The 23873-nt window shown below is 35.5% G+C and overlaps 1 protein-coding gene, 1 long non-coding RNA gene and 1 pseudogene across 50 annotated transcripts in view; 2 read left to right on the top strand and 1 right to left on the bottom strand.

Annotated features, from left to right (window-relative positions):
* The window catches only part of RIMS2 (regulating synaptic membrane exocytosis 2), a 581405-nt gene that overhangs the window by 55124 nt on the left and 502408 nt on the right, over positions 1-23873 (bottom strand). The window lies entirely within an intron of this gene.
* The window catches only part of LOC140603677 (uncharacterized), a 30015-nt gene continuing 8489 nt past the window's right edge, over positions 2348-23873 (top strand). The window contains exon 1 of the long non-coding RNA XR_012006627.1: positions 2348-2525. This is a non-coding gene — a long non-coding RNA (uncharacterized lncRNA). The remainder of the gene's footprint in view (positions 2526-23873) is intronic.
* LOC140603673 (transcription factor BTF3 pseudogene) lies at positions 11919-12540 on the top strand (annotated as a pseudogene).

Below are 23873 nucleotides of genomic sequence, written 5' to 3'. Positions count from 1 at the left end.
CTCTGTCTCTTACTCTAAGGTCCAGCAATACTGGATTGTGTGAGCTGCCCTGCACATTCCAGGCTACTTCTTACCACCCACATATTTGTGAAGGTGGGGTACCTGGGACACCTTCCTCTTTTTTCTCTTCACCTAGATGTTTTCTATGCATACATTCAGGTGTCTCCCAGGGAATAACTCCTAATCTTAGGTTGGAGTGGATGCTCTTTCTTTAGGATTCCATAGTATCTCGAATCTGTCTCTACCAGATAGTTATAAAAAACTGTATTCATTGTGTTATAATTATGTTCATTCACTGATACATCAACTGTTTATCGAATATCTGATAGGTCACACACACTTTTTGCACCATGTACTGAATGTTCCATAAATGACTTTTGCCAATAAATGAGTGAAAACGTCCAACTGAACTGTAAGAGAAACACTACTCTGTTTTATCTAATGAAATTTATTTTCATTCACCCTCATGTTCCCACTCTATGTCTAGTACGTCTAGTATGTCTATGTCTATCCAGTAATAGCTCCAAAACATTTTTATTTCTACATTTGAGTCTTGATATAAGGATGATTTTGAGGAAAAATTTATCATTGATTGCAAGTCACCTTGAAGATTTTGTAAAGTTCTATGATCATACAGTGTAAATAATGCCCAATATTTGTAAACTGTAAAATCTTATCAGCTCATAAATTTTGGTAAACTATTTGTGAAAGCTTGCTCCAGAAAATGAATTTTGGAGCCACAATGTCTAAAAGTTAAAGAGGAATCATATGCAATAAAGATTCAAATACACAGTTGGAATATAGAAGCATTTTCACAACTTGAAAAAAAGAAAACTCTCATGATTGATATTTGCTCTAAGAATTTATTCTAAACAGGCTAGAAAATAATATAGCCATTGTGAAAAAGGCCACTTAAAGATCTTCACATGGTGTAGGTAGTATGTCTATACTGCTTAACACTTAAGAGTCTTGCTTTGGGAGGTTCTGGATTCTTCCAGATTTTACCCCACAACATTCATAATGGAAAAAACCCCCAAAACTTCTACATGACAAGGAGATTTCTGTAATATTTCAAACTGAACAAGAAAATAATATCAGAAACTTAAAAACCAAAAAGATGAAGATAGAAACCTCAACAAAAAAATGAATAAGGGTTAGGAACAGTCAATCTGCCTAGAGCAAAAGATTGATGGATATAAAAAGATTTTCAAGGCAGCCCAGGTGGCTCAGCGGTTTAGCGCCGCCTTCGGCCCAGGGCATGATTCTGGAGACCCAGGATCGAGTCCCACGTTGGGCTTCCTGCATGGAGCTTGCTTCTCCCTCTGCCTGTGTCTCTGCGCCTCTCTCTCTCTCTCTCTCTCTCTCTGTCTCTCATGAATAAATAAAATCTTAAAAAAAATAAAATAAAAGATTTTCAAACTTATTAGTTTTAGTTATTAGAGAAACAAATTAATACAATAATGAACAATCACTCATTGCTAATCATCACTCATGCTAATCATCATACTGATACTCACATGCTAAAAATTAGGAAGAATGCCAGCATGGATGTGAGGATATAGAGATACACACTACTGGTAGAAAAGTCGTTTAGAAGAGGTGATCTGGTGAAGAAGCTGGTGGAACCTGGCCAAATTGATTAGATGCGCACGGAACAACCCGACAAACTTAGTTCTGGGTAAATATAGATATACATTAGAAATTCTCACCCGGGCTCGTAAGGAGAGATACACAAGGATACTCATCTCACAGTTATTTGTGGTGGTAGGAGTTGGAGCGTATCTGGTTGTCTCGCATTGAAAGAATGGAGAGGATAAATGTGGTAAATGCATACCATGTAGAACAATGCAGCAGTTAGAAACACAGGACTGAATGTACACATAGCTGCTCTGAAAACCATAATCCTCAATGAAAAAAATAAAAGGAGAGGGTAATTTAAAATGCCTATGGAAGAACATAAATGCATATATAAAACAACATACACTGCACATTTTATAAGAGCATATTTATATACGCTGAAGGTACACATTAAACATTAAAATAACCACTCGAACAGATGGAGGAGGAAAATGATTCAAGGGGATTAAAGAAGGAGGGAGGGAGAGTAGAAGAGAGGAAGGAAGGAGGAGGGGGCGGGAGAGACAGAGAGAAAGGAGAGGAGAGGAACCCTTCTCTCTGTGTGGACCCGTGTGACCTCTGTTCACCCTGTTTCTCTAAGAGCTTCTTTGCCTGCCCCCTTCCAACCACTTCACAGTGGGGTTTTACACTCAATATCTCTACAGCTAGGTCATAATCCACATGATGGTGGGTGCCATGTCTTGGTCTTATTCACTGCTATATCCTCAATACCTGGTATTGTCCTTGAACATATTCAAAGGAATATTGTTGAAAGAATGAATGAATGCACATTTTTATATTGGGCCAACTCATAAAAGAGAGAAAAACAAAAGCTGAATTTAAGATCTTGAAAAACAATTTCCCATGGATCTTTTCTGTGTTGAATTCCAGGTCTCACTACAAGAGAGGTGAGTTCTCATATTTCATTCAAGTGAAGTAGAAATTTTATTTTTAATGATATTCGTATGTGGCGCTAGCTGGATCACCTTTGTCTTAGATAGTACATTTAAAACAGAGAATATAGACTTCATCTTCAGCTCTTTTTTATATCAGAAAGACAAAGAAATACTACTGTTCAAGAGCAAGAAATGTTTCTTTCAAAATGTGAAGTGTGCATATTATAATTTTCCTTATGCTCTCTTGAATTGGAATTTCTTAGTCAGAAATTTATTTCAGGGAGTTTACATTCAGTTTGTAATGTAACATCACAAAATGATTCGGAATAGGACTATACCTATCATTTTCATAAAGTGTGCCCTTTCTCAGTATTTCACTTAGCACTAAATCATGTACTGGCAGAGAGGTATTCCACTGTGTGGAACGAGTGACCCCATCCTTGCAATGCAGATACTGCTGTTCCTTGATTTCCTGCCAGAATCCATAACTGCCATTCACTCCTGCTTGAAAGTGAAAGAACCCTTACCAACCAAGTAACTTGTTAAAGAAGGAATCTTATAACGTAATCAGCACCCAAGTAGCTTCCCTTTGACAGTAAAACGATTTTTTTTTTTTTTTTGGTTCACACATATTATGGTGAACATTTTCACTAGACCATTAATTCTTCTGGGAACAAACATTTTTCTAGGATAATTGCTCTTCTTGGGAAATGACTTTATTTTCTAGGACACAGGGTAATTTACTTAAGGAGAACTTTGCCATAGGGTTGTGCTGATCAGCTCTAAACTAACAAATCTTTGTCACACTTTTTAAAAATTTTTTAAAATTTATTTCATTTATTTTTTTTGTCACATTTTTTGTTTGCTGATTATTAATAGATTAGAAACTGGAATATTACAGGATTAAGGATTGAGTAATGCTAGATAATTTACACATAAATAATAGTTTCTTTGAAACTGCTAAAGCTGCTAAATAATCTCTTTTGGTTTTTAAGTCATGTGTTATATTTTCAACATACTTCCTTCTGAACCTCTTTAGCTTTTGGTCTTAAACTCAATTGTTTCCCAGAAAAGCCCAGAACTCACTGTAGTATTATGCATGGTGCCTCACTTTACTAAATCTGGTCTGATAAAACAAGGTCCCGAGACCCACATCTATGAAATAGGTGAATCAGAAGAAGTTTATTTTCACCACAAAAATGCTTATTAGGTAAAGTATGATGATTCATAAAAGTGAGAATTTACAACCAGCTGTTTTCAGAGTCTATTAATTTCACAGTCAGAAGCCATGGCACAATCTTGGTAAAATAAGACTTGAAATGACAGGCTTAATTATCACTGTCTTGAGAAGCCCACCATAAATCTCAAAGGAATGGAGACTACATTTCAATGTATAGGTTAAATTATTTTTTATAGCAAATAACGAAAAATAGATCCTGCTAAAAGAGAGCACCTCCCCTCTCCACCAAAGGAGAGCATTTTAGGTAATAAACTTTGTGCCCTTCAGTACTTCTTAAGAAATGACTGCATATCTCTGCTTACTCCCATGTGTTACCACCTTTCCCATCTGTTTCCCATCCCAGAAAAGGAAGAGATTAAAACAAACTCACAAAGAAAAAGCAGAAAAATTAAATCTAACACTCCTCAAATGTTTAAGAAAGCAATAGGCCTTTAGACTAGTTGTAACCCGCTATAACTCAAAATCCTATGGTGGCTACTGCATCTTCCTTATTTTTGATTGTTTGAAATGATCTGTGAAATGATTGAGCTGTTAAGGAGTTACCTAAAGGAGTTTATGTACTCTGATATACCAAAATAGATGCATACTCTCAAGTCTACAGGAAAGGAGGTGACAGCCCATTTTGCACTGAAACAGTCCCGTACGCTAAGGATCCCACTCACTCTTCAGGGACAACTTGAAGACCTTTGGAGGAGATGAATTAAAGTATTTGGAAACTTGAATAAGAAAGACAAAAAGGGTGAAGGCTAAAAAGAAAAGTCAGGCAGGACATCAAAACTTTCTTTAAAAATATGAAAAACGGGATCCCTGGGTGGCTCAGCGGTTTAGAGCCTGCCTTTGGCCCAGGGTGCGATCCTGGGGTCCTGGGATCAGGTCCCGCATCGGGCTCCCTGCATGGAGCCTGCTTCTCCCTCTGCCTGTGTCTCTGCTTCTCTCTCTTTCTCTGTGTCTTTCATGAATAAATAAATAAAATATTTTAAAAATATATGAAAAACTGTCATTTGAAGGGTTACATGAGTGCAAAGAGTATAACTAACCAACGAATGAAGTCACAGCAAGCCAGATATTAATCATAATCAAAGCTCTTAGAAAGATGGAGTAGGTTTTTTTTATCTTTAAGAAGTGAATTCCCTGTCCCTGGAAGTGTTTAGCCATAGGCCAAGTACCCGGAAGATGATATGAGAAGATTCAAGAAACAAATGGGTAGTTGGATTAGATAGTTCCTTTCAGTTCTGGTATTCTGTGATCTCTGAAGCAAAGTGATTAATGAGGGTTTTTTTTTGTCTTCAGAGTTTCACATTAAAAATTGGCTTGTTCAGTAATTCAATAATTAACAAAAATTATTAATCTATGTTATATATATTAAAATATACATACTACCTCAAATTATAATTTTGTAACCATTATTCAGCACTTTGGGGAAAATATATATAATTTGTGTGTATATATATGTATTTGAAATACACATTTGGAATATATATTTGGAATATGTGTTTGGAATACATTCAGAATGTATATGAGGAGATGATAGATAGATAGATAGATAGATAGATAGATAGATAGATAGATATTTCTTGCTTTCCATGTTGACATTTAGCCAGGACATTCCAGAGTTTATGCTAGGACCTTCTGGTATTCTGGTGATTTCATCCCTTTAGACCTCTAGAGGAATAACAGATCCAGTCCAATAGCAAGGAGGTATCAGAGGCAAAGGGAAGTGCCTAAGAGAATGCAGTTTTGTGTCATCCCCAGGTCAGGAACATGGGTCAGTGACCTGATGACAAAAGCCTAATGACTTATCCTCCATCAGAGACCTGAGCATTTAGGTGCTGGAATGTTTTTCTAATGTTAAAAGCTTTAAAGAATTTCAGGAAAGAGAAGATGCTTGTTTCCAGTTCCTTCTTTCCATTTCTTCTTTGAAAACTAACTTGAGGCTTCTTTTTCTTTCTTTGATTCTCATAGAAACAGCTATTCTATAAGATAACTTACAGAGAAGTCTGGTTGCTCATTGTTCTTAAAATAATCATTAAAAAGCCAATTCACAATTTACTTTTTGAAAGACAAAAACACAATTTAATTTACAAAAAGCAAAATGAATGAAGATTGAGCAATCTGTGGGACATGGGCAAACCAGTGGAGGAAACTTATGAAAGGTCAATATTTGTAATTCATGTGAACTAGGCAGCTTAGTCCATTCAACTGCTTTTTTTCTTTAATTATATAAAAAATGCATAATTTTAGTTTTATTATTTTAGTTACTTATTTGAGAGAGAGAGAGAATGCAAGTAGAGGGAGGGAGAGGGACAAGCAGACTCTGCGCTGGGTGCAGAGCCCAAAGCAGGGCTCAGCCTCTCTACCCCAAGATCATGACCTGAGCCAAAATCAAGAGTGGGAGGCTTAACTGACTGAGCCATCCAGGCACCCCAAGAATGTATAATTTTAAAACATGATATACTTATTGTAGAAAACCAGGAAAATATTGAAAAGTCTAATGGGGAAAAAAACCCTCATATTTTCACTACCTAAATGAAGGAAAAATATATTTTGGTATATTTACTATCTGTAATTAAATTATAATGAAAATTGAATCATACTCTATAATTTTTGTGTACATTAAAAAAAAAAACCTTACATATTGTGAGTCCTTTCCCATGCATATATAATAAACTCTCACTTGGATACTACATCCCTCCAATGCCTGCTATAAACATTAATCATTTCACACCTCTCACACTGGACACACATTATACTTGCCTTACTTGGTAGATTTTGAGTATTTCATGCATAGTAAATGTATAAGTCTTCCTTATATTTGACTCTCTAGGACTTGTATCATGTCTGGCACATAATGGACACTAGATATGTCTATTATTTACTCTTTGTGAACTGAATATATAGCTATTAAAATTAACCTACTGATTAAAAGAAAAATCTTGAAATGGATACTGGGAATCTTGAAGAATTAGCTCAACATAGCTTTAGTTAAAAAATTGGATAGGTTGCCTCTATACTTAGATGATCTTATACATGCACAGACATACACATTCTCTATCTAAATAAATCAAAGTCCTACTTCTTTAATGAAACCCTTCCTCACAAATGGGATACAAGTTGAGCTCTCCTTTCTATAATGTTCATTACTGATCAGGAACTGTTCTATTGAACAGATATGTGAAGTTCCATCAATTCTCATCCTATAAACACTCTCGTTTTTTATGACTCCTAGGTCTCCTATTTTACATCTGTAGCCCAGCCAACCCCCTAAACCTTAGACTGGTGTGGCAGCTGCCTCCTACCTATCTCCATAGGCATTTCAAAATCATCATTCCCAAGATAGAAATGGTATTTCTTTCCTCACCTACATTCTCTATTTTGATAAATGCTTCCACATCACTATGGACTGAATTTTATCTTCATATGTTGAAACTCTAGTCTCCAATGTGATGGTATTTAGAGATAAAGGCCTTCAGGAAGTAATTAGGTTTCCAGGAGAGTAGGGCCCTCCTAATGGGATTTGGTCTTACAAGAGGAAATACTAGAAAGCTTGTTTCATTTCTCTCTCTCTTAATATCCCCCCCCCCAACCCACCCATTTCAGCCATTAAAGGACATACTAAGAAGGCAGTTTTCTGAAAGCCAGGAAAAGAGCTCTCACCAGAGAACCAAATTGACTGGAACCTTGATCTCAGACTTCCTGGTCTCCAGAACTGTGAGAAATAAATTACTATTGTTTAAGCCACCTGGTCTATGGAACTTTGATTTGGCAGCCCAAGTAAACTAAGACAACCACTAAATATATCATATAAGTCTCAAATATGAAAAACTTTCTAGATTCTTCCTCACATTCACTCATCCCATCTAAGATCTGTAGTCTAGTTAACATTGCTGAACCAATTTAGAGTTCCTGGTTTTGATATTATACTATATTTATAAAAGATACTACCACTGGAGGAAGTTGGATGAAGGAAACATGAGACATTCTGTATTATTTTTGCAGGTTCCTGTGAGTTTGTAATTATTTCACAATAAAAAAGCTTAAAAAAAACCCTTCTCGGGAAGCCCAGGTGGCTCGGCGGTTTAGCGCTGCCTTCAGCCCAGGGCGTGATCCTGGAGACCCGGGATCGAGTCCCACGTCGGGCTCCCTGCGTAGAGCCTGCTTCTCCCTCTGCCTATGTCTCTGCCTCTCTCTCTGTGTCTCTCATGAATAAATAAATAAAATCTTAAAAAAAAAGCCCTCTGTATCATTTCAACTTCTAGTAATAAGAATTTCTGACAAAGAAGTATGTGTGGTGTTGGAAGGTGTTTGCTGTTAACAGAAGCATTTTGTTAACAAAAGTTATCAAGCCTGATAACTTTTTTTTTAAAGATTTTATTTATTTATTCATGAGAATACACATAGAGGAAAGAGAGAGAGAGAGAGGCAGAGACACAGGCAGAGGGAGAAGCAGGCTCCATGCAGGGAGCCCGACATGGGACTTGGCCGAAGGCAGCGCTAAACCGCTGAGCGACTCGGGCTGCCCAAGCCTGATAACTTTTATAAAAATCAAGTCTTAAAGCGTCTAGATGGTCTTGCTTCTATAGAATTTTATGATTTCTAAATAATAAATAATATACCTAAAGTACGATTACATTTACTTCCTTAATTACTCATAAAATAGTTCTAAATAATTCAATAAAAGTTCAGGAATAAAAGAAAAACCCTTATCCCAAAAATATGGACTTCATGTCCCCCCAAAGAACTTTAAGAATTACACAATGTGTTGGTTTTGATATGGAAGGCAAGAGATCAGGTTTTCAAGTAGGTACATATCTAAATAGAAATAGAGTTACATTTCTTTGCTAGAACAGAACACAGCGATAGAATAAAAGACTCCAGCTTTGAAATATTTCAGTTTCACCTACAGATTTATTTTCTAAGGCAATTTTAACTCTGCATTGATATTTCATTAGCAGCAGGAAACAATTTGCCTGTCAGATCACTACGTTCCTTGAGACTTATTCCTAAACACTCAATAGATTATCATCATTATATTGTTCACATTATAAGCACTGAATAGAAATTCTTACAGTGAAGAGCAACTAATCCCAAACAACAAACCAAAGGACTAAGTGCCTACATTGAATTCTTCTGGAATTTACAAGAACACATATTTTCCACACCTATGTTTCTGCAAAGTTTGCGTCAGCAAATCCATGAAGGAAAAGGCTAGAGTCACATAACAACTTTTGTATAGATTACCTTTTCTCCAAAGGCAATCATTTGACTTCTTCTAGGAGAAAGCATATTAAAATCATGTAACTCAAGACTGGAGACACTATTATGGCTTTGTTCCATTTGTCAGTCAATATTATTTCTTCCCATCCTTTCCCCAGATCTCCTTGATGAAGTAGCCTTTTTCCTCTATTTTCTTTCAAGATATATTTTCCTTTGAAATAATGTCTTTTCCTGCACTTTGGGAACACCAGCAGATTGCTGGAAGCATCCTCGGGGGTGTGACCTTTCCTGGCTACAAGGGCTTTTTTGAATCCTGACTTAGTCATGGAATAGGTAGTAAAAGGCCAAGGAGATAGAATATTAAATATTCTTTAATGTAGATAAGGTAAACAATCTGGCTTTATGTGGAGTGTATTTCTGCACTACAAGTCAGCCATCTATGAGTAGATGAGTCTTAAAAGAATAAAAGGATGTAGGTGGTGGAAGGCATTAACACATAAGGACATACATTCAATACTTAACATGAAGGGCCATGAAGAGCCCTTATGGATCTGAGAATAGAAGAACATTAGCAATCAACCCCACAAAGAATCACTAATTTTCCCAAATTTTTTCTGTACCCCTACTCTCCATGCTGGAAGTGCAAGAAGTCAGACCCCAATGAGTAGAGTGGGAGAGATAATGATACCTAAGGAGATATATTTAGTGAGGAAGAGTACAGTTGAACTTTTAGCTGTTGATTACATAATTTGGAGTTTTAATGAAAAAAAATCTCTCATTTCTACTTATCTCTCCAAAACTGGAGGCTCTCTTTTAGTTTAATGTTTACTACTTGTATCAGTGCATTTGTCAGGATTTTACACTACAAATAATACTGATCCAGGTAAACCTAAAGAGGATGAATGTTCTTTGGCCCTTTGGAAATAACATGTAGACATGGTGAAAGGCTCTTTATTCTAATCAGAAAATAAATGAAGACTTAAAATAACAGCTTTGAAGGTTACACAGATCAAGGATACTTAAAAATTTATACATAACCCACTATTACCAGGAAGGAAAAACATAAAAGTTTAATGAATTCTTTTTGTTTACTATGAAATGTAACTAATTACTGGCTTAAGCAAGATTTTATGTTTTATTCTCAGGGGTTATTGAGTTGAAATTAGGTTCCTGGTGTGAAATGTAAATGTAACTGGAGAAATTTAAACACATTTTCATTTATTCATATGCACAAAAGGGATATAATGAAGGCAATTATGCCTCACACAAACCAGGGTTAACACCGAAAATATTTTACAACTCACCAGTCAGAACAGATGTTTGCTAGTACTACTGGTATAACCAGAAAAAGAGGAGTAAAACAAAAAACCATTCCATAGACCATGACTTTTCTATTTTTTTTCTTTTCTATTTTAAAGTTTTGCTAGAATCTGACTCCTTAGCATGATGCATATATATGTATATATATACTTAAAGATTTGCTAAACATAGTACTTTTTAAAAGGGGTAAATGAATCTCATTTGACTTGTTCATTATTATTTCCACAAATCAATCTCTGATTTACTAGGATTTCTAAGAAGTACATTGCATTATCTTATATTTTTACCGATTTTTTAGAATTAACCCAAAGAAAATAAAATAAAAAGTCATTCAATAGCAACTACTAATAACCACTGAAAATTTCATTGATCTGTCTAAAAACAGTTCCAAATCCAGAGATTGAAAGAGAAATCACAGAAATGTAGCCAGTGAGAGTTTTCATCTTGATACTATCAAGATGATACTTGATATCAAGCAAGAAAAATCTTTCACACTAATCTATACTGTCTTTGTATCATGAAGTAGGTAAAAGAGTTATAATAAATGGTGCTTTCTCTCTAGCAGTTTTTAATTTAGCTGGGTGACTACTAACTCCAATTATATAAAAAATAATTATATGGGAGGTTGAATGTAGATGCTTTAAGCATGATAATTTATAGAGAAGATAAAGTCTTTGAACTTGTGAAGCATATAACCTAATTTAGTATGAGCAATCTAAGGAGAATGTAGACTCTGAGAAAACACAGGGCCCCAGGAATACTCGGTGCCTAAATTTCACATCATAGCACTGCTACCCTGTTTGTCTCTTGTGCAGAGATGACCTGTTTTTAAAAACTACATGACTGAGGTAGAATATAAGTTATGACTTAGGTAGCGAACCACTTCCTCTTTTCTTAAAGAAATTTCCCATGTTTTCATAATCTGTATAGATCATATCTATACCAAAAAAAGGTACTTCAATGCCAATTAAAGCAACAGTTTTCTCCTTGTAGTTCTCCATAATGTAAGACTATATCAAGTATTATAGGAAGCTTTGCCAAAAGTATGTTGATGTCACAGTTTTTAACTCTAGACTACAAAACATATCTATTCTTTTATATCTGTGCCTACTTTCTGCTTTCCCTAATAGTACAATGGTGAAAATACATAGAATTAATGAGACTATCAAAAATAGACTACAAATTTAATTATATCTCATTACCTAGTTATGGTAAAACTTGTGGATCTCCCCAACAGAATCGTATTCTTTTATATTCTGATGAGCTGTTCAGGATTTAATTTGGTTAAAGGAATAAGTATAGCATTTTTTAAACAATGTCAGCTCTATATTCCTTGATAACTAAATTTTTTCTCTTTAAAAAAATAGTTTATTATCAAAATAGTGATCATTTTTTTTTTTTTTCTGGTCTTCTGGAACTTTTGCTTTCTGGTGTGAATGATAAGTCAGTTATCTAATTTCAATGTCAATCTTATTAATCTTAAAAATCTGTAAAATAGAGCTGCTGTCTTGTGTCCCCGTGTGTGTGTATGTGTGTGTGTGTGTGTGTGTGTGTGTGCGTCAGTTGGTCCTCCTGGGGTCCCCTGAGTGCCAACCCTATTCCCCTGTGCATGGGCCCTTTTCCACTCCAAGATGAAAGAAACTATCATGAACCAGGAGAGACTCACCAAACTGCAAGCGCAAGTGCTCATTGGTGGGAAAGGAACTGCTTGCCAGAAGAAGATGGTTCATAGAACGACTACAGCAGATGATAAAAACTTCAGTTCTTCTTAAAGAAATTAGGGGTAAACAATATTTCTGGTGTTGAAGAAGTGAATATGTTCACAAGCCAAGGGATCAGTGACCCACTTCAACAATCCTGAAGTTCAGGCATCGCTAGCAGCCAACACTTGGACCATCACAGGTCATGCTGAGGCAAAGCAGCTGAGAGAAATGCTTCTCAGCATCTTAAACCACCTTGGTGTAGACAATCTGACTAGTTTTAAGAAGACTGCAGATGCTCTGCCTACACAATCTGTAGATGGAAAAGCATCACTTGCTACGAGAGAGGAGGATGATGATGAAGTTCCCAATCTTGCAAAGAATTTTGATGAAGCTTCCAAGAATGGAGCAAACCAAATTGAGTCAACATCTGAAGAAGATAAAACTTGAAGAAGTTACTGGGAGCTGCTATTTTATATTATGATTGCTTTTTAACATTTGGTTCATGGATCTGATAAAATCTAGATATCTAATATTTTTAAGCCCAAGCTCCTTGGACCCAGCAACTCTTTCCAGTTTTTGCTTATACATTCTTTGCAGCTATATAAGCTGAAGGAGCCTGGGAATAAAGTTTGAAACAAAGTTAATAAAATTCTTGGCCTAGGAAACGGTTTTATTTTTTATTTCACTGATGCTGATTTGTACACAGAAAGCAAAGTTGTTTATAGAAAGCTAATCATGGCATGTAATACGGCTGGTAATCTTTGATGAAATTTGATTAAAGATTCTCAATGGCAGTATATTGTAAAAAAAAAAAACTGTAAAATAGCTCAACCTTTGGTTTTAGGTTTTTTAATATTTTAATTTTTTTTTAAAAAAGATTTTACTTATTTATTCATGAAAGACACAGAGAGAGGCAGAGACATAGGTAGAGGGAGAAGCAGGCCCCCCCAGGAGGCCCGATGTGGGACTTGATCCTGGGACGGGGATCACGCCCTGAGCCAAAGACAGGCACTCAACCGCTGAGCCATTCAGGCGTCCCTGGTTTTATTTGTATTAATAGTTTTACTACTAAAGAAGAATAAGCAGAAAAAATAATGGTAAAATAAAGTAGAAAAAAAGGAAAAATAATGAAATGTAAATGAGTAGAAATACACTACTTTAAGTCCAACTTTTTTTTTAAAGTCTTTTTTTTTTTTTAGGTTTTATTTATTTATTTATGAGAGACAGAGAGAGAGAGAGAGAGAGGCAGAGACACAGGCAGAGGGAGAAGCAGGCTCCATGTAGGGAGGCCGATGTGGGACTCGATCCTGGGTCTCCAGGATCACACCTTGGGCTGAAGGCGGTGCTAAACTGCTGGGTCACCAGAGCTGCCCAGGTCCGACTTAATTGTTATAGTTGAATTTCAAACTTATTTTTAACTTCTTGGTAGCCAAATAAGGGGTAGAGAATTAAATAATTAGATAAAAAATGTATCAGCTCTTCCATGAAAACAATCTTTTGATAATTTAATTCTTTGGAAAGGTAGCACATGAAAGTGTTTATTTTGTTTAGCTGCACTCCATCAGACAGAATAGAATGTAGAGCAGCAAAATAACTTGCAATATGGGGTAAAAACTGTAGTTACTTCTATCTTTTCATGGATTCATTGTTAATGCCTTCATTGAGTTCATTTTTTCTGATGCTTACAGGAAAAACGCACTTTTAGTTGCATCTATAGAACAGCTCCAAGTGTGCCATGACAAGTAAGGAAATACTCATCCTTATTTGTAAATAATTTACAAAGTATCCTCACATACATTTTATATTTTGATCCTTATAGTAGCCCCTTGAAATGGATCTTATCTTCATGTATAGATAAGGAAGCCAAAGCTCAAGATGCACATCTGCAGAGTGCCAGGGGCTAAATCTACGCTGTCCCGTGTGGCACAAGCCACACGTGCTGACTGAGAATTTGAAATGTGGCTGCTCTGAATCAAAATGTACTACAAACAGGGGCGGCCCGGGTGGCTCAGCAGTTTAGCACTGCCTTCAGCCCAGAGCCTGATCCTGGAGATCCGGGATCAAGTCCCACGTCGGGCTCCCTGCATGGAGCTTGCTTCTCCCTCTGCCTGTGTCTCTGCCTCTCTCTCTCTGTCTCTCATTAATAAATAAATAAAATCTTTAAAAAAAATGTACTGCAAATATAAAATTCAAACACTTGGTACAGAAAATTGAATATAAAATATCTCATTAATAATTTGTATTGATTACACTGAAATAATATTTTGAATAGATTAAATAAAATATATTACTACAATGAATTTCACTTGTTTCCTTTTTAGTTTTTTAAATAGGGTTGCTGGAAAATTAAAATTTATAGATGTGGTTCACATTTCTTTCTGATAAATTTGTCTAAACTAAATCTCAGAGTCTTATTTGACTTATTTGACTCTTTGCCAATATCATTTACCCTAATATGTATATCAATAATCTTATTTTGTAAGTAAGTAATCTTTTTCTTTTATCTTCTAGATTGCTGTCTTTGGTAGCTGCAGCCTTCATTATCTATGCATAAATCTTCCTCTATGTCCTTTAAGTTAATCCCCTAGTTCTACATAAACAACATCTGGGACATTTGAAAATAACCACAAGAGTCATACTATGTTTTACCATCACAATGTGTTTCAAATCTACAAGTCTCATTTATTCCATAGCTTAGATTAAGTCAATTCACCTCTGGTTAGATCACCACAGCTTTATTCCACCTGACTTCATTTCTCCATCATTGACATCTTTCTTCTTCCTACACCTCTTAGCTCACCACAGAACTAGTTCTAAAGGGTGTCTTCATGATTCAGTTAAAGACTGGAGCAGGGATATGTAAAACAGCTAAGAAGGTCAAGTTCATCCTTTGTCACCCATTTAATGAAAACTGCAACCAGAGATATAAAACTATTTAAATAGAGAAAAGTTTTTTGTCTACTTCCTCTAACTCTGATTCTCTAAAAACACATGCTGCTATTTAAGTTTGAGGATGTTTAGGTGTTTTCCCAGGAATACTGATTCTAAGATATGCTTCACAGACAAAAGGTTACTTGGTCAAAGCAAGCCAGGAAACTACACGTTTTATCTTTCTTTTGAAAAGTCACAAAGCACATAAACATAACAAAGGGCTTGATGAAGTCCTGCATTTAGAAAAAAATCCAAATCCAACATAGTCAATGATATTATAATGACACTGTATGGTGAAAGATGGCAGCTACATTTGTGGTGAGCATAGCATAAGGTATAGAGATGTGAAATCACTATGTTGTACACCTGGAATGATGTAACATTGTGTGTCAATCATACTCAAAATTTTTTTTAAGGATTTTATTTATTTATTCATGAGAGACACACAGAAAGAGGCAGAGACATAGAGAGAGGAGCAGGCTCCCTGCAGGGAGCCCTATGTAGCACTTGATCCCAGGACCCCAAGATCATGACCTGAGCCAAAGGCAGGACGTTCAACCACTGAGCCACCCAGGCATCCCAATCATACTCAAATTTAAAACGTTGAAACAAAAAACTGTTTAACCTACATTTTCTCTACTTGACCATGAAATCCTATCTTTCTCCTTAATATCTGTTGATATCCAAAGGTCTATTGCTTTGTGGGATACACTTTGAGAAATGTCACTTTTGGTGAAACAATTTTCCATCTTTACAATGTCTGATATTGCCCATTTTTAACCAGTAACACATTTATTTTTTTAACCTTTTTTTTTTTTTTTTTTTTTAGATTTTACTTATTCGAGAGAGAGAGAGAGAGACAGAGAGATTGAGAGAGGCAGAGACATAGGCAGAGGGAGAAGCAGGCTCCATGCAGGGAGCCGGATGCGGGACTCATCCCAGGACTCCAGGATCACACCCTGACAGAAGGCAGATGCTCAATCGCTAAGCCATCCAGGCGTCCCAACCAGTAACACACGTAAATGAGAAAGGTTAGAATGCCAGAGGCCTAGCAGCTCTTACTAAATATTGCTTCTGATTACTTTGCCCTTGTTCCTGTCATTTTGTTAATTCATTTTAAAAATTTACTTTTTCATGTTTTTGAAAATATTGGTAACTAGAAATAGATCTTAGATTGGCAACAGCCCCAATGTCATATCAATACATTAAACAGTCCAGTGACCTTAAAAAGCAATGAATCATAGATTAAAGTTTACGCTTCAAAGGACTACGGAGGATACACTACAAATGAAAACTTAACTTTGCTTTATTTGACACTACTTATATAATATAGACTTGGGGTTAGGAAGGAAAAAGAATTGCTTCCTCTCCTCCCTCCCTTTTTAAAAAAGCAGCGCATTGTAGAGAGCCATTTTCTAAAGGAGCAGGGAACAAATGCAACATCATTTCAGAACCTATCTCAAGCCACGGCTCCAACTAATCTGTAATAAATCAGAACAGATGCACCTTGAAAGTACACTTAGAGGAAGCAGGTATCTTACTATTTTCAGAAGATTTAGGGTTGTATTTTAAAAATGTAAAGGGAAAACTGGTGGAATTAATCAGAGTTCAGTAAGGTGGCCTGACGGAATATTAAACATACAATTTAAATTAATGATTGCAGTAAGTAAATACCAAAAATAACCAGTTAGAAAATGTGATTGAAAAAAATATGGTATTTACTATAGTGATGCAAGTTGCAAAATATCTAGGAATAAAATTAACAAATTATGTCCAAAAGATATAGGATGAGAATTATGAAATATAACTGAAGAACAGAAAGAAAGGCCTAAATCAATAGAGAGACTTACTAGGAATCTGAGTAGGAAGAATTGATATTACAAAGACGCCAATTCTCAAATTAGTCCACATTTTGATGCAATTTTAACTTTACAGCTTACAGAGGGGGAAAAAAAGAACAATTTCTAGAAGAAAACACAGGCAACGATCTCTGACATCAGCTGGAGCAACATTTTTCTAGATAGGTCTCCTGAGGCAAGGAAAACAAAAGCAAAAATAAACTATTGGGACTTTACCAAAATAAAAAACTGCACAGCAGAGAAAACCATCAACAAAACAAAAAAGCAACCTACTGAATGGGAGAAGATATTTGCAAATGATATATCCATTAGGAATCAATATCCAAAATATATAAAGAATTTATACGACTCAACAGCAAAACCCCCAGATAATCCAATTAAAAATGGACAGAGGACCTGAATAGACATTTTTCCAAAGAAAACATACAGATGGCCAACAGACACATGAAAAGACACTCAACATCACTCATCCTCAGGGAAACACAAATCAAAACTACAAAGATATCTCATGATATGACCTCTCATTTGTCAGAATGGCTAGTATAAAAAAAAGAAATGACAAGTGTGTGTGAGAATGTGGAGAAAAAGGAAGCCTTTTAGTAGGAATGAGAACGTGGTGCAGCCACTATGGAAAACAGTATGGAGGTGCCTGGGTGGCTCATTTGGATATGTGTCTGTCTGTCTTAGGCTCCAGGTCATGATCCTGAGGTTCTATCAAGCCCTGCATCTGCTCCTTGCTGAGTGGGGCACCTGCTTCTCCCTCTGTCTCTGCCTGCTGCTCCCCTGTTTGTGCATGTGTGCTCTCTCTGTCAAATAAATAAATAAGTAATCTTTAAAAAAATTAAAAATAATGTTATCAAATGATTCAGTAATTCCACTACTGGATATTGAGCCAAAGAAAATGAAAACACTAATTTGAAATGATATACATACTCCTGTGTTTATTGTATTTACAATAGCCAAGATAATGGAGGAAAACCTGTTGACAGATGAATGGATAAAAAAGATATGGTATATACACACAACGGAATGTGTGTGTATATACTGGAATACATATATTCCAATGGATGGAATATATTTTATGGCACTCGGGCATTAAAAAAAGAATGAGATCTTGTCATTTGCAACAACAAGAATGGACCTAGAGGATATTATGCTGAGTGAAATAAGTCAGAGAAAGACAAATACCAAATGATTTTACTTATATACGGAATCTAAAAAACAAAACACGCAATAAGCAGAAAAAGACTCATAGAGAACAAACATGATTGCCAGAGGGGATGATGGTGGGGGGATGGGCAAAATGGATAAAAGGGAGTGAGAGGTACAGGCCTTCAGTTATGGGATAAATAAGTCACAGGATGAAAGGTAGAGCATAGGGAATACAGTCAATGGTATTGTAATAGCATTGTATGAGGACACAAGGCAGTTACACTTGTGGTGAGCATACTGTAAAATAGGGATGTGGAATCACTATGTTGTACTCCTGAAACTAATGAAGTAGGGTGTGGACTCTACTTCAATAAAAGAAATGAGAGTTTAGCTAAGAAAATCTTGAAAATGAATAATGAGGTCCAAAAAGAAATGCCTTATGGAGACACTACTAAGTACTGCTTGCTGCAGTCTGTTATTACTTATCAGACATAAGAATTCCTATCTGAAAAAAAAAAAAAAAGAATTCCTATCTGCAGCTTTGGTATCTGCCTTTAAGCCTAGAACCAAGAAAGCAAGGCCCAAAGGAAAATGTATTATGGAGACATTATTACTAAAAACCACTTTGCCTTGGTCTGTTGCTACCTTGTATCTAGGCACACAATGTGTGATTCTTCCTTCTTTGCCTGTGTGGCTAATTTGAAGAGATTGCCTTGAAACATTTACATTTATTTTACCTTTATAATCATTTATGATAGGGAAATTTTCAGTAGCACTAAATCTTGAGTGACATATAAAAGCTAGAAATTATTAAGCATATATTTGAGATCTTATTAAGGAAGGAGTTAGCTTAGTTCTGAAAAAAGTAAAGGTATTATATATAAGGTATATAAAATTTCCATCCTAACATATCCTCTATGAAAATAGCTACTATGTAGAATATAGCTATGAATTTAAAAAGAAAACTTCTGTGGTGCCTGGCTGGCTCAGTTGGTAGATCATACAAGTACTGATCTCAGTGTTATAAGTTTGAGCCCCACATTGGGTGTAGAGATTACTTAAAATCTTTCAAAATGAATAAATAAATAAAAAGAAAATTTCCTAGTACAGACACAGCACAATCATACTATTAAACAATGAATTAGGTTGTATCTTTGCTTCATTATTAATATTACTATAAGACCTCAAGAAAATCACTTATAAGATCACAAGTGATCTTACACCTGTCTTTTTCTATTAAATGAGAAAAATAATTCTAGTTTTCTTTTTTTTTTAAGTTTTTTTTTAATTCTAGTTTTCAAAAAAAGTATCTTTTAAATGCAAATTATAGTATATTATTAATAATTATAGTAAATTATATTTAAACATATTATAGTTGACTCACTTATAGAACTGTTCCATGCATATGTGTATATTGGCCTTCCATATTTCAATATAAATTTGTTTGTTGAATTTGTCATATTTCTTACATATGTCAAATAGCCATATTGCTTTTAGTAAGTAAATATTTGTAATGGTTACTAATGATAAAATAGGAGCAATACATAACCATGTGCTATTTGTCCTCTTCAGATATAAGCTGAGAGGTATACAGAACTTCCATATAGTACAGAAATATTGAGAAAGCTTCGTGGAAGTAATATGATGGTCATTCAATTATTTCTGTTTAATTTCTCTCTTTAAAAAGAAAATGATTATATAACGTTTATCTGTCTCTTCTTCATTATGGAAAGGCATGTATCTCTAGAGCTATGGAGATACTATTACACTTACAATGAAAACAAGGTCAATGATTTTACTAAGCAAGGAGGAAGGAATAAGTAAAATGACAGCTTCAGGCACCAGAATTAAAGTCTAAGAGAATGAACTATGCTCACTGTGACCTAAAGCCATGCCAGGACTAATGACACAGAAACAAACTGGCAAGAATGATGATGGTGGTGGTGGTAGTGACAGGGGTGGTAGGCAGTCAAGGTTATATTACAATCAGAGGAGTTTTCCCTTTTTAAAATTTTAATTTTGTTTCTTTGCCCTTTTATTTCATTTTTTTGGTATATTTTTTTATTGGAGTTCGATTTGCCAACATATAGCATAACACCCAGTGCCAGAGGAGTTTTTTACATTGTTCTTGATTTAGTGTGTTACTATACCTGGAAGAGAAACTTTTAGTTTCTACATATTACTTTAGTTTTTTTAGATTAATTTAGAATGGAAGACAGGAAAAGAGGCCAGAGTTAGAGAGCTGAAGATAATAGGCAAGGCCATGAATCTACTAGCCAAGAAGCCAAAAGTAAGGAAATAAATGTTGCCAGGGATCAATTCAAGATAGCACAGATGTAGGGAAGTGCGACTAACAGATATGAAACAAAGTGGCCAAGAACTCTTGAGATTTCTGCCTCTGATGGAACTGTAGATTGAACAGTATCAGAGAAAGAGAAAGAAACAAAGAGACACAGAAAGAGAACATAAATTTGCCATCCCAAGAAGCTGGACTGGTTTTGGAACATAGCTCCAGATTTCATGCCTGTCCTGGAATAAAGAGGAGCATGCAGCTTGGCTCAGTTCTTTTGTTCTTTGGGGGAAAGAAGAATGAAAGAAGGGAATACCCACCAGTGACTGGCCACCTTTAGAAGTCATACCACAGATCTCTAGAGATTACTGGGCCTGCTCACTTATGCTTCAGATGTTGGTATTCCTTCAATTTTTACAGTAAGAACTTCTTGGTGTGAGAGCTTTATATGATGAATGATGGTGCACTTTTCTCTTCTTGTTCTTTCTCCCAGTATTTCTGTTCTTCAAAATCCATCTTTCATGAAAAATAGGTTTCTATGTGTTTTGGGGGAATTTAGTTACCAGTAATGTGAACAGAAGTCTCTGTGTTTGTTCCACAAAATTACTGTACAAAAGTTACTGAAATGTCCTTGTTAAAACAATGAAATTTTAGCAAACAACACATCTTTTAGCTTTAGGACTTGCTCAAAGAATTTATTGTTTTCTCTCCTTCCTCTTCCCCCATTACTCTTCCTTCTATTCTTTCTTTCCATTTCCTTACAAAAGCAATGAAGAGTAGGGATCATAATCCATCCTTCAAAGAGCAAATATGGGGATTGGAGAGTTAATGAAGTGGCTGGTGATCCAGGAAATGTCCAGTATTCTCCTGTTGCAACTTCTATTTCTTTTGGCTAAAGGAAAAAAAGCACTCTCTCCTCAACGAATATAACAGTAAATAAAAAGATAACAAGAATATATATATATTTTTAGCCCTATGTGCCTTTCTAAGCCCAGAAACTCTCAACTTGCCACTTAATCTTCCTCCCCAATTTCAGGAAACCTATTCTTAACTAGCCCAAGAGGCTGACTTATTCTATTGCTTTTTTCCAAACTTCTTAGTCATGGATAAGACTTTTTTTTAAAAAAAAGTTTTTGATTTTAATTCCAGTATTGTTACTGTACAGTGTTATATTAGTTTCATGTGTACAGTAGGTTCTTTTGATGTTACCCATTGTCTCTAGACCACGAGACTCTTAAGTTCTAGAATCAGATTCAATTTAAAAAATCAGAAAAGCTATAGTAGTAAAGATTTTGAGAAATCAATAGTTTGTAATTTTTTTCTTTGTTTTAACTAAAAGTTTTGTTGCATAACTTTATAGAAACTCCTGTGACTAAATTCACAATAAAAAACTTGAATATTACTTCACTAACATAACCTGATATTCATTAAAATAAACAGTAGTAGTCAACATTAATCTAAAATTATCCACAAAGAACAGTACAAACTGTTCATGGCCTAACCACCAGGACTGCATCATTTTTCTCAAAGACTGCTGAAATCTCAATGACAATCCAAAATTCTGGTTACAGGGTAAGAAACAAAGGTCTTCCAATAGCATTCTGGATATGGTGGAGAAGTGATCATGAACACTGACTGCAAAGATTTTTTTCTTTTAACTTATGAATATTAAGTTTGTTGCACTTGTTTTATAAACTTAAATGCTCATGTTATATTAAAAATAAAACAAGAAAACCAAAAGTGACAGTAAGCATTGTTCAGTGAACCCAAAGCAGAGGTGGTAAACAGGACAACTGTCATTTTATACAGAGCACAATAAATGTGCTAGATAGCAAATGTATGGACACTGACAAAATGTCAAGGCTACTTTGGTAGAAAACCTCAGTCTCTCACAACAGTGGAGCAAAGCTTCTTGACTAGATAACCTTGATGGAATCAGTTTAGCTATAGTAGAGAACTTCTGGAGTTTAGACAGAACTGAAAATTATGTATGAGGTAAAAGCTTGCCTGGACTAAGTGACATTTAATATTTTGAGATGCAAAAATTATCCAATAATATATTTGAGTGTCTATTTTCACACTTAGTCATTTCCTCTCTCATATATTCAATTACTTCCCTCCCTTCATGTTCAAACAAAAAGATATTTCTTATCCTGGAGGGTAAAATCGTATTTGTATCCTCACCTGAATCAAGCTTGAATAGGACTTGGCAAACTTTGTCTGTAAAGGGCCAGATGGTGAGTATATTAGGCTTTGTGGGTCATATGGTTTTCTCCGGCAACCTCTTAACTGAGCCACTGTAGCACAAAAGTAACTATAGATAAAACATAAACAAATGAACTTGGTTGTGTTCCAATAAAACTTTATCAAATAAAAATATATTTATATATTAAAAAAATAATAGCAGCAAGCTCCATTTGGTCCATAGTTTTCCAGCCCCTGAACTAGGGCTTTTTCCCCTTTGCTTCTCTGGCTGGTACATCCAACTTCTAACATTTATGTCCTCCTTAATCATCTGGCCTTCTTCACATCTTAAAAGCTAGTATTTAATAAGAGTTAAATTAGGCAATGCACTTAAGATAATGTATATAAAGCACTTGTTATCGTAACTGGCACATTGCAAATATTAATACATATTTGTATTCGTCAAAGTAACCCTGTGATTCTCATTGCTCCTCATCTGATTCCCGTTTCAGTAAATAGCAAAACACTTGTCTACCCAGTTAATCAAGCCAGGCATTCAGAAATTAGCTTTGATTCCTCTCTCCCCTTCTCCTCTTACTGACCATCTGGTCCTACCAGATCCATCCTCATCCCCCCATTACTACCTGGCAGTCCAGACCACAACCCTCTTTTGAAAGATCACCACAAAGCTCCAGCAGCATCTTTCTGCCTCTAGGTGTTCTCCCTGTGGCATAATTGTCAATAATTTTAGGATAAAATCCAATTTCCTGAACATAACTTTTGAGATATTCCATGATCTGTCCTCAGCCCAACTCTCCAGCTTTATGCCTCAAGTCCATCTGTTCTTCTCTATGCTTCAGGCACAGCAGCATAGCTTAGTTCCTTCAGCATGCCATACTCCCCCTGAATATACTTAGGGGTTGTACTGTCTAACTCTTCTAAATATTAAAAGGTTCCCAAATTACTTAGAAGAAAGTATGAAGATCAATTCTTTAGTCAAATTAGGTCACTGATCTCTCTTTGACTCATACTTTGTGCTCCTGAACTCACTCTATGGCACTCAAGTTTCCTATGCCCAACATGCTCACCTCTTTGATTTAATTGAGATGTTACTAAGTCTTCAAATTCTGGCTTGAAACACAAATCTCCCTAGAAGCCATTCAAAATCCGATTCCAGTCTGAAGGACCTTTCAGAAATCTTACAGCATTGTGTGCTATTTATGTGTTACCTAACATATCAGCTCTGATAATATCTTACACTTTTTGAGGCTGAGCATGTGATGTGTAAAATTTTTCCATAGTATGGACTATGCCTGCACAACACATTTTCTTTATTGGAAGCACAGTTAGTCATAGTGACTGAGTTTCTTAAATTTATATTTTTTTAAAAAGTGCTCATTTCTTGTCTGATAGTCTAGTTAAAAATTTAAGCAATATTTAAATTCAATGGAATTTTAACTGACCATA

This window comes from Canis lupus, chromosome 14 (genome assembly GCF_048164855.1).
Source record: "Canis lupus baileyi chromosome 14, mCanLup2.hap1, whole genome shotgun sequence".
Lineage (NCBI taxonomy): Eukaryota > Metazoa > Chordata > Mammalia > Carnivora > Canidae > Canis > Canis lupus.
This window is presented reverse-complemented; position numbering and strand designations above follow the sequence as displayed.